Source organism: Sinohyriopsis cumingii, chromosome 18, assembly GCF_028554795.1.
Source record: "Sinohyriopsis cumingii isolate HCF-2022 chromosome 18, ASM2855479v2, whole genome shotgun sequence".
In the NCBI taxonomy this organism is placed as follows: domain Eukaryota; kingdom Metazoa; phylum Mollusca; class Bivalvia; order Unionida; family Unionidae; genus Sinohyriopsis; species Sinohyriopsis cumingii.
In genome coordinates, this window is record NC_142978.1 from 77643192 (window position 1) to 77653246 (window position 10055).

Sequence of the window (10055 nt, forward strand, 5' to 3'; positions counted from 1 at the left end):
ACCAATTCAATTAAAGTAAACCTCTAGTTCAAATTTAGCATTTTGTTCTCTTTTCTTCTAACCAGATCCAAATGGAAGATAGTAACCGATGATTATATAATCAGGTCTCAGTACTTCCAGTTCGGTACTCACAAAGGTAGTTCTAGTCTATTGTTAGAACATTTATTCCTCTCTCATTGTCATGGTGATAGAAGAGTTATATTTATGCGATTTTGATAGGGATTTAAAGGTCATTGTTTATTCTTGAGAATATGAGCTCAGGTGTGGTTTTCCATGTGTATTTCGGCGATAGTGCATAGTCAGTAATAAGGCCATGGTGATGATCCGGAAGTGAAATATGTGTTCTGTTTACATACTGCTCTGTTGACAGTCCAGCCTCTCAAAAAAACCTTTGGCAAGAACTTCACCGTGAAGGTATTTTTAGATTAACATATGATTTGTACTGATTGTCACACAGTGGAAATGTCAGTCTCGAGAACCAAATGTAGAGAACATATAACAAAATTAATTGTGCTATGTCCTGTCAGTGCAGTATTTGAGTAAAGATTAAACTGGTATTAAATCTTTATTATTAATGAACGACACATGAAATTTCAATATGTTATGTATATTGACTTTGAAAAACAGTAGAATGAAATTAGAAATAAAAAGTTAAGTTTTATTTTGAAAAATTTAAATGAAATTTAAAAAGAAGTATAAAAAATTAAAACATTTACTCCAAAATATATAATATTTGTTGAAATGATATTAAATGATATCAGCATGTAAATATTCCTACACCATATATAAGTTCCAATGTTGGATATTTGTCAAATTTTGTCAGAGAAAATATCTTTGTAAGTCAAAATGAGACCATCATTTAAAATACACGAAGACAAAATTCCAATTTGTATTGGTCATTCAAAGTAATTATTAGGGGTCCAAGCAGTTAATTTATGTGTTTATCATGGGGTCACTTCCTGAGTAACACATATCTGCTTGTATGGCCTTCAGTAATTTTTTACAAACATAGTTATAGGGTATTTAGTGAGAGGACAGAGATGAAAACTTTATACTAGAACCTAGTCAAGTTCTCTACTAAATCATTTTAAACTGTCCCAGAATGAAATACAGTTCAAAGGGATAAAATATACTTTCCCCATGTATATTACCCTTGGATGTAAGAAAACAGCAAAATAATATAAGCTGAACACAAAATGCATTCCATTGTATTGTTCAGTTTGGTTACGATATTGATTGGTGTAGTGCAGCATTGTGGCCTATATGATGTTATGGGAATGCTGATGATCCATCTTGCTTTATGCATTATTAATTACTAATAATATTTGTTAACTGACACTCTAAAGATTGCATAAGAAATATTCAAACAGATTATTTGAATTTAACTTTGTACAACTGATTTTGCGATAGCTACATATCCCACATGAACAAATATTCATATATTTTAGAATGTTTGGGATCAAACGTTCACATTCAGTACATCATATAGGCTGACATTGTACATATAGTGAATCTGTAAGGCCCATTTCTGGCTGTGTGCGCTGAAAATATCCCAAAATGTTATTTTCATCATGAGTAGGCCTATGTATGATAACATATTTCAATTTAGTACTATGACAGTGTGCAGTATTGTAGCATCAGCTGATATCTGATTCCATTGAATCATTGAGTTTAATAATTGGTAACCAACACTCTTAATGATAAATGTTGAAACAGATCATTTGAATTTTGTTTGCACATTTGATCTTAACAAGTACATTGTATATGTCCCACATATGTAAATGTCCATCCTGGTTTTCACGTTTTGGGGATCAGAATTTCACATTTAGTTGACGATATAGGATTTATTGGTATCTATAGTTGATCTGTGTGGCCACATTTTGCTGTATTCATCTGCAATATCCAAAATTGTTATTTCCCTCATGAATAAGATCGCTTATAGTCATATATTTTAATTTATTACATTGTCGATTGACCTTCCTGTATACTGGTATGTACTAATGTTTGCACCAATGATCAAACCTCACCGCCCCAACATTGCCTTAAACTGTATGATACATAGTCTACCTGATTTGCTATTTAACCTGTAAATGGCTAAATATGCTTCTAGAAACCCCATATATTTTTAGGATGAATTTATCACTTTAATACATGGTCATCGCTTCACCTTTTTGAGTGTCAGTCTGTCATGTTTAATATTTTTCCCATGCTTGCAACCTTAATGTTATTTTGAAATCACCATATCGAACACATTTTAAATTCATTTACCTACATCTTACTGTTTTCTAGAATCAAGTGAGACATGTTATATCTTTTCAGGTCTAACATTGTATCTGGAACAAAATGTTAGAGTTGGATCAGTTTGGAAGCTCTCCAGTAGTCCGGTGGTGATAGCAAGGTTTCATAAGGACATGTGAAGTGTACTGTCATAAGTGACCATGATTAGTTCATATCACCACACTGATATATAGCACCACAAAGACATGGCTTAGGTCTTCATGAGAGAGAATAACACCATTTTTCAGTAAGGTAGAGCCTCCCTAGAAACTGTATTTTCCTATCCCATTGTCACCTTTTGTAGTTATTGACATTGAAATGGAATGCATTTTTGCTATACAACATGGTAGTGGTCCCATCCGAACTTTAAATCTGAGTGCGCTATTACTTATACAAACAACTGCCTACGTACCTGACACAATATGTGGAACATAGCACCTGTCACTGTTTCTTTAGTGTCTACACCTATATGCATCTGGACAGGCATATTGCGGTTTGCTGCCAAAATCACTATGAGCTGTGTTGCTTCACTAACCCTGGGAAAAATGATATCACTTGTACAGACTTAAGCTACCATTTGTTTTAAATACCATGTATTAGTCAACTTTGCTGTCTAAAATTTGTCAAACTGAATTTTAAAACTTGTAGGAAAATTTATATTTTCAATAAAATGTAGTTTTTAAAATTTAAATGTTTATTTAAATTTCCTTTATCAATAATTTCAAATTGTAAACATATTCTCAGAGAGGCCTTGTACATTCAGGTTTTCATTGCATTGAAAAATTCTTATAATTAAGGAAGATATAGCAAATTAAGTTTTGGTTTCTCAAGAGCACTTGGACCAAAACTTGCACCCTGTGGAACACCAGCACTACACACTTTCTGAAAGGTGTCACGTGTCTTGTTTGTAATAAAATTCAAAAAGACTTCATGTATAAAATTGAAATAGGTGTGGCATGCAAATATAAAAGTTTGACTAAAATTGGCCATAACAAATTGGGCCTGTCAGGAATCAGGTCACAATTAGTACATCCAGTTCAGTACCAATAGATGTAGTTCAAGTCTATTTTTAGAATATTTCTTCCTCTCATTTTGGTGGTGACAGAAGAGTTATATTTATGCATTTTTTAGGGATTTAAGAAGTATTGAGAAACAAATGTAGAGAACATAGAGTAAAATTAATTGTGTTCTATGTCCTTATGGATCTGACCTTGTTCGATTTATTGACAAATGGAGTTTATCAGGAATATTATGTTCCCTGAATATTACTGGACCAGAAGTATGTTAGTTATCACGTCACTTTCTCGCATCATACCTTCTATTTTGTCCTCTTTATCTCACATGTATATGGTATGCATGTGTGTTTGGAAGTAAGTAACATTATCTTATGTTTATGAATTTAGCATTTGATGTGATCTTATTCAAATACATGTATGTAGATGCACGTTTGCTTTTTAGACCAACAAGTAGATCTCCGCCTTTTCTTCTTTTTTCTCCCCTGACATTACCGGTAGTGTCAGAAAAAAACAAAAGAAGCGATGATCTACTTGCTGGTCTAGTTTGCGTGGAATATGTATGCAAATGTATGTACAAGTATTATATTTGCATATGGTCATCCAAAGTGTATCAATTTAGCGTTCATATATATACCAATCATGTGCTGCAAAATGGCATTAAACCCAGTAAAACCAATCTGAATAATCAATCCGCTAATAAAAAGAGGCGTGATCTAACGATTGTGGACTAGATGTATCAAAGTTTTGGAAATTAAGATCTGTTAAGTGTATATTTGAAACTCGTCTGCAGTAAAAACGCCCTGTGTATATACATGCACGAGTGTGTGTGTGTGTGTGTGTGTGTGTGTGTGTGTTTTGACTGAAAATCAAAGAACCGAAGGTACTGTAATATTAATTGCATTTGAAAGATGCAAGTTGTTTTTTTCTTGTTATTGTTGGAAAATAGCGTCAAACTCACAACATCACGCTGAATATGAGTAAACAGTGTGTGTGTGTGTGTGTGTGTGTCTAATATCAACGAACCTAAAGCACCATAAGCTTACGTCCATGTGCAAGTGGCAACATGGTTGGGGTTTTTTGTTTGTTTGTTGTGATCTGTTCATTCTTTTTTTCTCTACCTATGAGCATGTGCCATGGTATATTTCATCTTCGAACTAATTCTAAGAAATTAATAAATTCTTTGGGAAAGGCTTATTACATCGGCTTTACAATTTCATTAATGATCAAAGCTGCTCAGATTTGCTCCTTGAGGCATCTAACGAAACCAAATTAAAGCAAAACAGACGAAATAACATTAAGGAAATTTTTTTGACTATGGCTGCCTAAAAATAATTCAAAAAGAACAATCTTAAAACCATTCACATGTCACAGAGTACCAGCAAGTTTTAATATGCAACTTTGGAGGCCTCGTATTTCTAGCTACTTTTATGTATTTGTGATTGAAAATCTCTAACGAAATCTGAGTTGTTACTTACATAAACTTTGTATTACTATTATTTTTGATGGATAGTAACACCGGCTGCATTCATTTAAACTCAAAACATACAAATCTATGAAAACGGCATGACACGTTTCCGACAGAAAATAATTTTCAATGCTGGCGATGTATCACAGCAGGTGACATATCTTAAAAGAAATGAAGAATTTACACGTAAGTATTAAGGTTTTAAATGCTAATTTTAAACTACATGGAATTAAACGGGAACCCGGATGGCCGAGTGTTCTAAAGCGCTCGACTTTACCAATCACTGCCATCTCATCTCGATCCACGTGGTTCGGGTCTCGGGGTCGGTCTATGTGTGTATATGAGAAAGGTTGCCATTAGCCTCTCGTGAGTCGGTGGCTCTTCCCGAGGTTTTCTCCAGTTTCTTATGCCACTATTTATACTGGCCGCCATGTATAGCCTATCACGTGCTGAAAAATGGCGTTATTCCCACAACAACAACATGGGAATATGTTATGCGCCTTTTTCGCGAGTTGGATCTAACAGAGAAGCAGTTTTAGCAGTAGGAAGAGAAACTCATTGATGCTCATTTTACAAAGAGTTTTCAATTTAATTTTCCTGAAATCTATACCTCAAAAGCCGAAATCTAAGCTGCGTACCACTACCGAAACGAGAGAGGAAACAATGCTCTAAATATAGACTGGGACTACTTTTGTGGGTACTGATCCGGAAGTAATAATTGCGACTCAATTTCATTAACGGCAGCCTAAACATGTCTGAATCTTTACTTAACCATGTGTGGACCACCTATTGGAATTGTACCAAACGCAATAAAGACAGTTAATGGTCTAAGCTTGGTATAACATACCCTAGTTTGCTAGTACATATGCCAGGTTTAAGGTCTACATTGCTCTCCTCGGAGAAGACAGATGATATCCCAAACATCTGAAACATCCACACGTTGCATTAATCTAAAATGGAATTTTTTTTCTTCAAGTAAATTTTGATTTCCTATATGAATAAAACACCTGTTATTTTTTTCCAAATTAGTAATCTTTTCCTGATGTATAAATAGGTAGTTATAATCCATCTCGATAACTCGAACATCTAACGAATGTGGATTACATCCCTTTTACTGTCAAATTAACTCCCCCTGCCTTTTCCACGACAAGAAATATAGAAATATTAATTAGTATCCTTTCTACCAGTATAAAGAAAATAAATGGGTTTCACTGAAATTCAAAATAGCCAATAGCAAAATGACACTGTATATTGAAAACTATGACCCTTTTGGATCTTTGTAGACATAACCATTCCACTATCGTCTTTACAAAAGCATTTGGAAAGTTCAAACTATTTCTCTTCAAAATAAAGCGTGAAAGTATAATGATTACTCTGGTTTCTCTTCACATCGTATTAATCTTTCGCCTTTTACTAAAGATTACCGTGGAGAGGAACATTTAATGAGTCTATAGACCATTCTTTGAAGCCTCACTTTGGTGAGGTACCAATTCAATTAAAGTAAACCTCTAGTTCAAATTTAGCATTTTGTTCTCTTTTCTTCTAACCAGATCCAAATGGAAGATAGTAACCGATGATTATATAATCAGGTCTCAGTACTTCCAGTTCGGTACTCACAAAGGTAGTTCTAGTCTATTGTTAGAACATTTATTCCTCTCTCATTGTCATGGTGATAGAAGAGTTATATTTATGCGATTTTGATAGGGATTTAAAGGTCATTGTTTATTCTTGAGAATATGAGCTCAGGTGTGGTTTTCCATGTGTATTTCGGCGATAGTGCATAGTCAGTAATAAGGCCATGGTGATGATCCGGAAGTGAAATATGTGTTCTGTTTACATACTGCTCTGTTGACAGTCCAGCCTCTCAAAAAAACCTTTGGCAAGAACTTCACCGTGAAGGTATTTTTAGATTAACATATGATTTGTACTGATTGTCACACAGTGGAAATGTCAGTCTCGAGAACCAAATGTAGAGAACATATAACAAAATTAATTGTGCTATGTCCTGTCAGTGCAGTATTTGAGTAAAGATTAAACTGGTATTAAATCTTTATTATTAATGAACGACACATGAAATTTCAATATGTTATGTATATTGACTTTGAAAAACAGTAGAATGAAATTAGAAATAAAAAGTTAAGTTTTATTTTGAAAAATTTAAATGAAATTTAAAAAGAAGTATAAAAAATTAAAACATTTACTCCAAAATATATAATATTTGTTGAAATGATATTAAATGATATCAGCATGTAAATATTCCTACACCATATATAAGTTCCAATGTTGGATATTTGTCAAATTTTGTCAGAGAAAATATCTTTGTAAGTCAAAATGAGACCATCATTTAAAATACACGAAGACAAAATTCCAATTTGTATTGGTCATTCAAAGTAATTATTAGGGGTCCAAGCAGTTAATTTATGTGTTTATCATGGGGTCACTTCCTGAGTAACACATATCTGCTTGTATGGCCTTCAGTAATTTTTTACAAACATAGTTATAGGGTATTTAGTGAGAGGACAGAGATGAAAACTTTATACTAGAACCTAGTCAAGTTCTCTACTAAATCATTTTAAACTGTCCCAGAATGAAATACAGTTCAAAGGGATAAAATATACTTTCCCCATGTATATTACCCTTGGATGTAAGAAAACAGCAAAATAATATAAGCTGAACACAAAATGCATTCCATTGTATTGTTCAGTTTGGTTACGATATTGATTGGTGTAGTGCAGCATTGTGGCCTATATGATGTTATGGGAATGCTGATGATCCATCTTGCTTTATGCATTATTAATTACTAATAATATTTGTTAACTGACACTCTAAAGATTGCATAAGAAATATTCAAACAGATTATTTGAATTTAACTTTGTACAACTGATTTTGCGATAGCTACATATCCCACATGAACAAATATTCATATATTTTAGAATGTTTGGGATCAAACGTTCACATTCAGTACATCATATAGGCTGACATTGTACATATAGTGAATCTGTAAGGCCCATTTCTGGCTGTGTGCGCTGAAAATATCCCAAAATGTTATTTTCATCATGAGTAGGCCTATGTATGATAACATATTTCAATTTAGTACTATGACAGTGTGCAGTATTGTAGCATCAGCTGATATCTGATTCCATTGAATCATTGAGTTTAATAATTGGTAACCAACACTCTTAATGATAAATGTTGAAACAGATCATTTGAATTTTGTTTGCACATTTGATCTTAACAAGTACATTGTATATGTCCCACATATGTAAATGTCCATCCTGGTTTTCACGTTTTGGGGATCAGAATTTCACATTTAGTTGACGATATAGGATTTATTGGTATCTATAGTTGATCTGTGTGGCCACATTTTGCTGTATTCATCTGCAATATCCAAAATTGTTATTTCCCTCATGAATAAGATCGCTTATAGTCATATATTTTAATTTATTACATTGTCGATTGACCTTCCTGTATACTGGTATGTACTAATGTTTGCACCAATGATCAAACCTCACCGCCCCAACATTGCCTTAAACTGTATGATACATAGTCTACCTGATTTGCTATTTAACCTGTAAATGGCTAAATATGCTTCTAGAAACCCCATATATTTTTAGGATGAATTTATCACTTTAATACATGGTCATCGCTTCACCTTTTTGAGTGTCAGTCTGTCATGTTTAATATTTTTCCCATGCTTGCAACCTTAATGTTATTTTGAAATCACCATATCGAACACATTTTAAATTCATTTACCTACATCTTACTGTTTTCTAGAATCAAGTGAGACATGTTATATCTTTTCAGGTCTAACATTGTATCTGGAACAAAATGTTAGAGTTGGATCAGTTTGGAAGCTCTCCAGTAGTCCGGTGGTGATAGCAAGGTTTCATAAGGACATGTGAAGTGTACTGTCATAAGTGACCATGATTAGTTCATATCACCACACTGATATATAGCACCACAAAGACATGGCTTAGGTCTTCATGAGAGAGAATAACACCATTTTTCAGTAAGGTAGAGCCTCCCTAGAAACTGTATTTTCCTATCCCATTGTCACCTTTTGTAGTTATTGACATTGAAATGGAATGCATTTTTGCTATACAACATGGTAGTGGTCCCATCCGAACTTTAAATCTGAGTGCGCTATTACTTATACAAACAACTGCCTACGTACCTGACACAATATGTGGAACATAGCACCTGTCACTGTTTCTTTAGTGTCTACACCTATATGCATCTGGACAGGCATATTGCGGTTTGCTGCCAAAATCACTATGAGCTGTGTTGCTTCACTAACCCTGGGAAAAATGATATCACTTGTACAGACTTAAGCTACCATTTGTTTTAAATACCATGTATTAGTCAACTTTGCTGTCTAAAATTTGTCAAACTGAATTTTAAAACTTGTAGGAAAATTTATATTTTCAATAAAATGTAGTTTTTAAAATTTAAATGTTTATTTAAATTTCCTTTATCAATAATTTCAAATTGTAAACATATTCTCAGAGAGGCCTTGTACATTCAGGTTTTCATTGCATTGAAAAATTCTTATAATTAAGGAAGATATAGCAAATTAAGTTTTGGTTTCTCAAGAGCACTTGGACCAAAACTTGCACCCTGTGGAACACCAGCACTACACACTTTCTGAAAGGTGTCACGTGTCTTGTTTGTAATAAAATTCAAAAAGACTTCATGTATAAAATTGAAATAGGTGTGGCATGCAAATATAAAAGTTTGACTAAAATTGGCCATAACAAATTGGGCCTGTCAGGAATCAGGTCACAATTAGTACATCCAGTTCAGTACCAATAGATGTAGTTCAAGTCTATTTTTAGAATATTTCTTCCTCTCATTTTGGTGGTGACAGAAGAGTTATATTTATGCATTTTTTAGGGATTTAAGAAGTATTGAGAAACAAATGTAGAGAACATAGAGTAAAATTAATTGTGTTCTATGTCCTTATGGATCTGACCTTGTTCGATTTATTGACAAATGGAGTTTATCAGGAATATTATGTTCCCTGAATATTACTGGACCAGAAGTATGTTAGTTATCACGTCACTTTCTCGCATCATACCTTCTATTTTGTCCTCTTTATCTCACATGTATATGGTATGCATGTGTGTTTGGAAGTAAGTAACATTATCTTATGTTTATGAATTTAGCATTTGATGTGATCTTATTCAAATACATGTATGTAGATGCACGTTTGCTTTTTAGACCAACAAGTAGATCTCCGCCTTTTCTTCTTTTTTCTCCCCTGACATTACCGGTAGTGTCAGAAAAAAACAAAAGAA

At 33.5% G+C, this 10055-nt stretch overlaps 1 non-coding gene across 1 annotated transcript; it reads left to right on the forward strand.

Moving 5' to 3' along the window:
* The first annotated feature begins 6127 nt into the window (after positions 1-6127).
* LOC149777078 (U5 spliceosomal RNA) lies at positions 6128-6243 on the forward strand. Its single transcript, XR_016416351.1, has one exon. It is a non-coding gene; the product is annotated as a U5 spliceosomal RNA (small nuclear RNA).
* The last annotated feature ends 3812 nt before the right edge of the window (positions 6244-10055 follow it).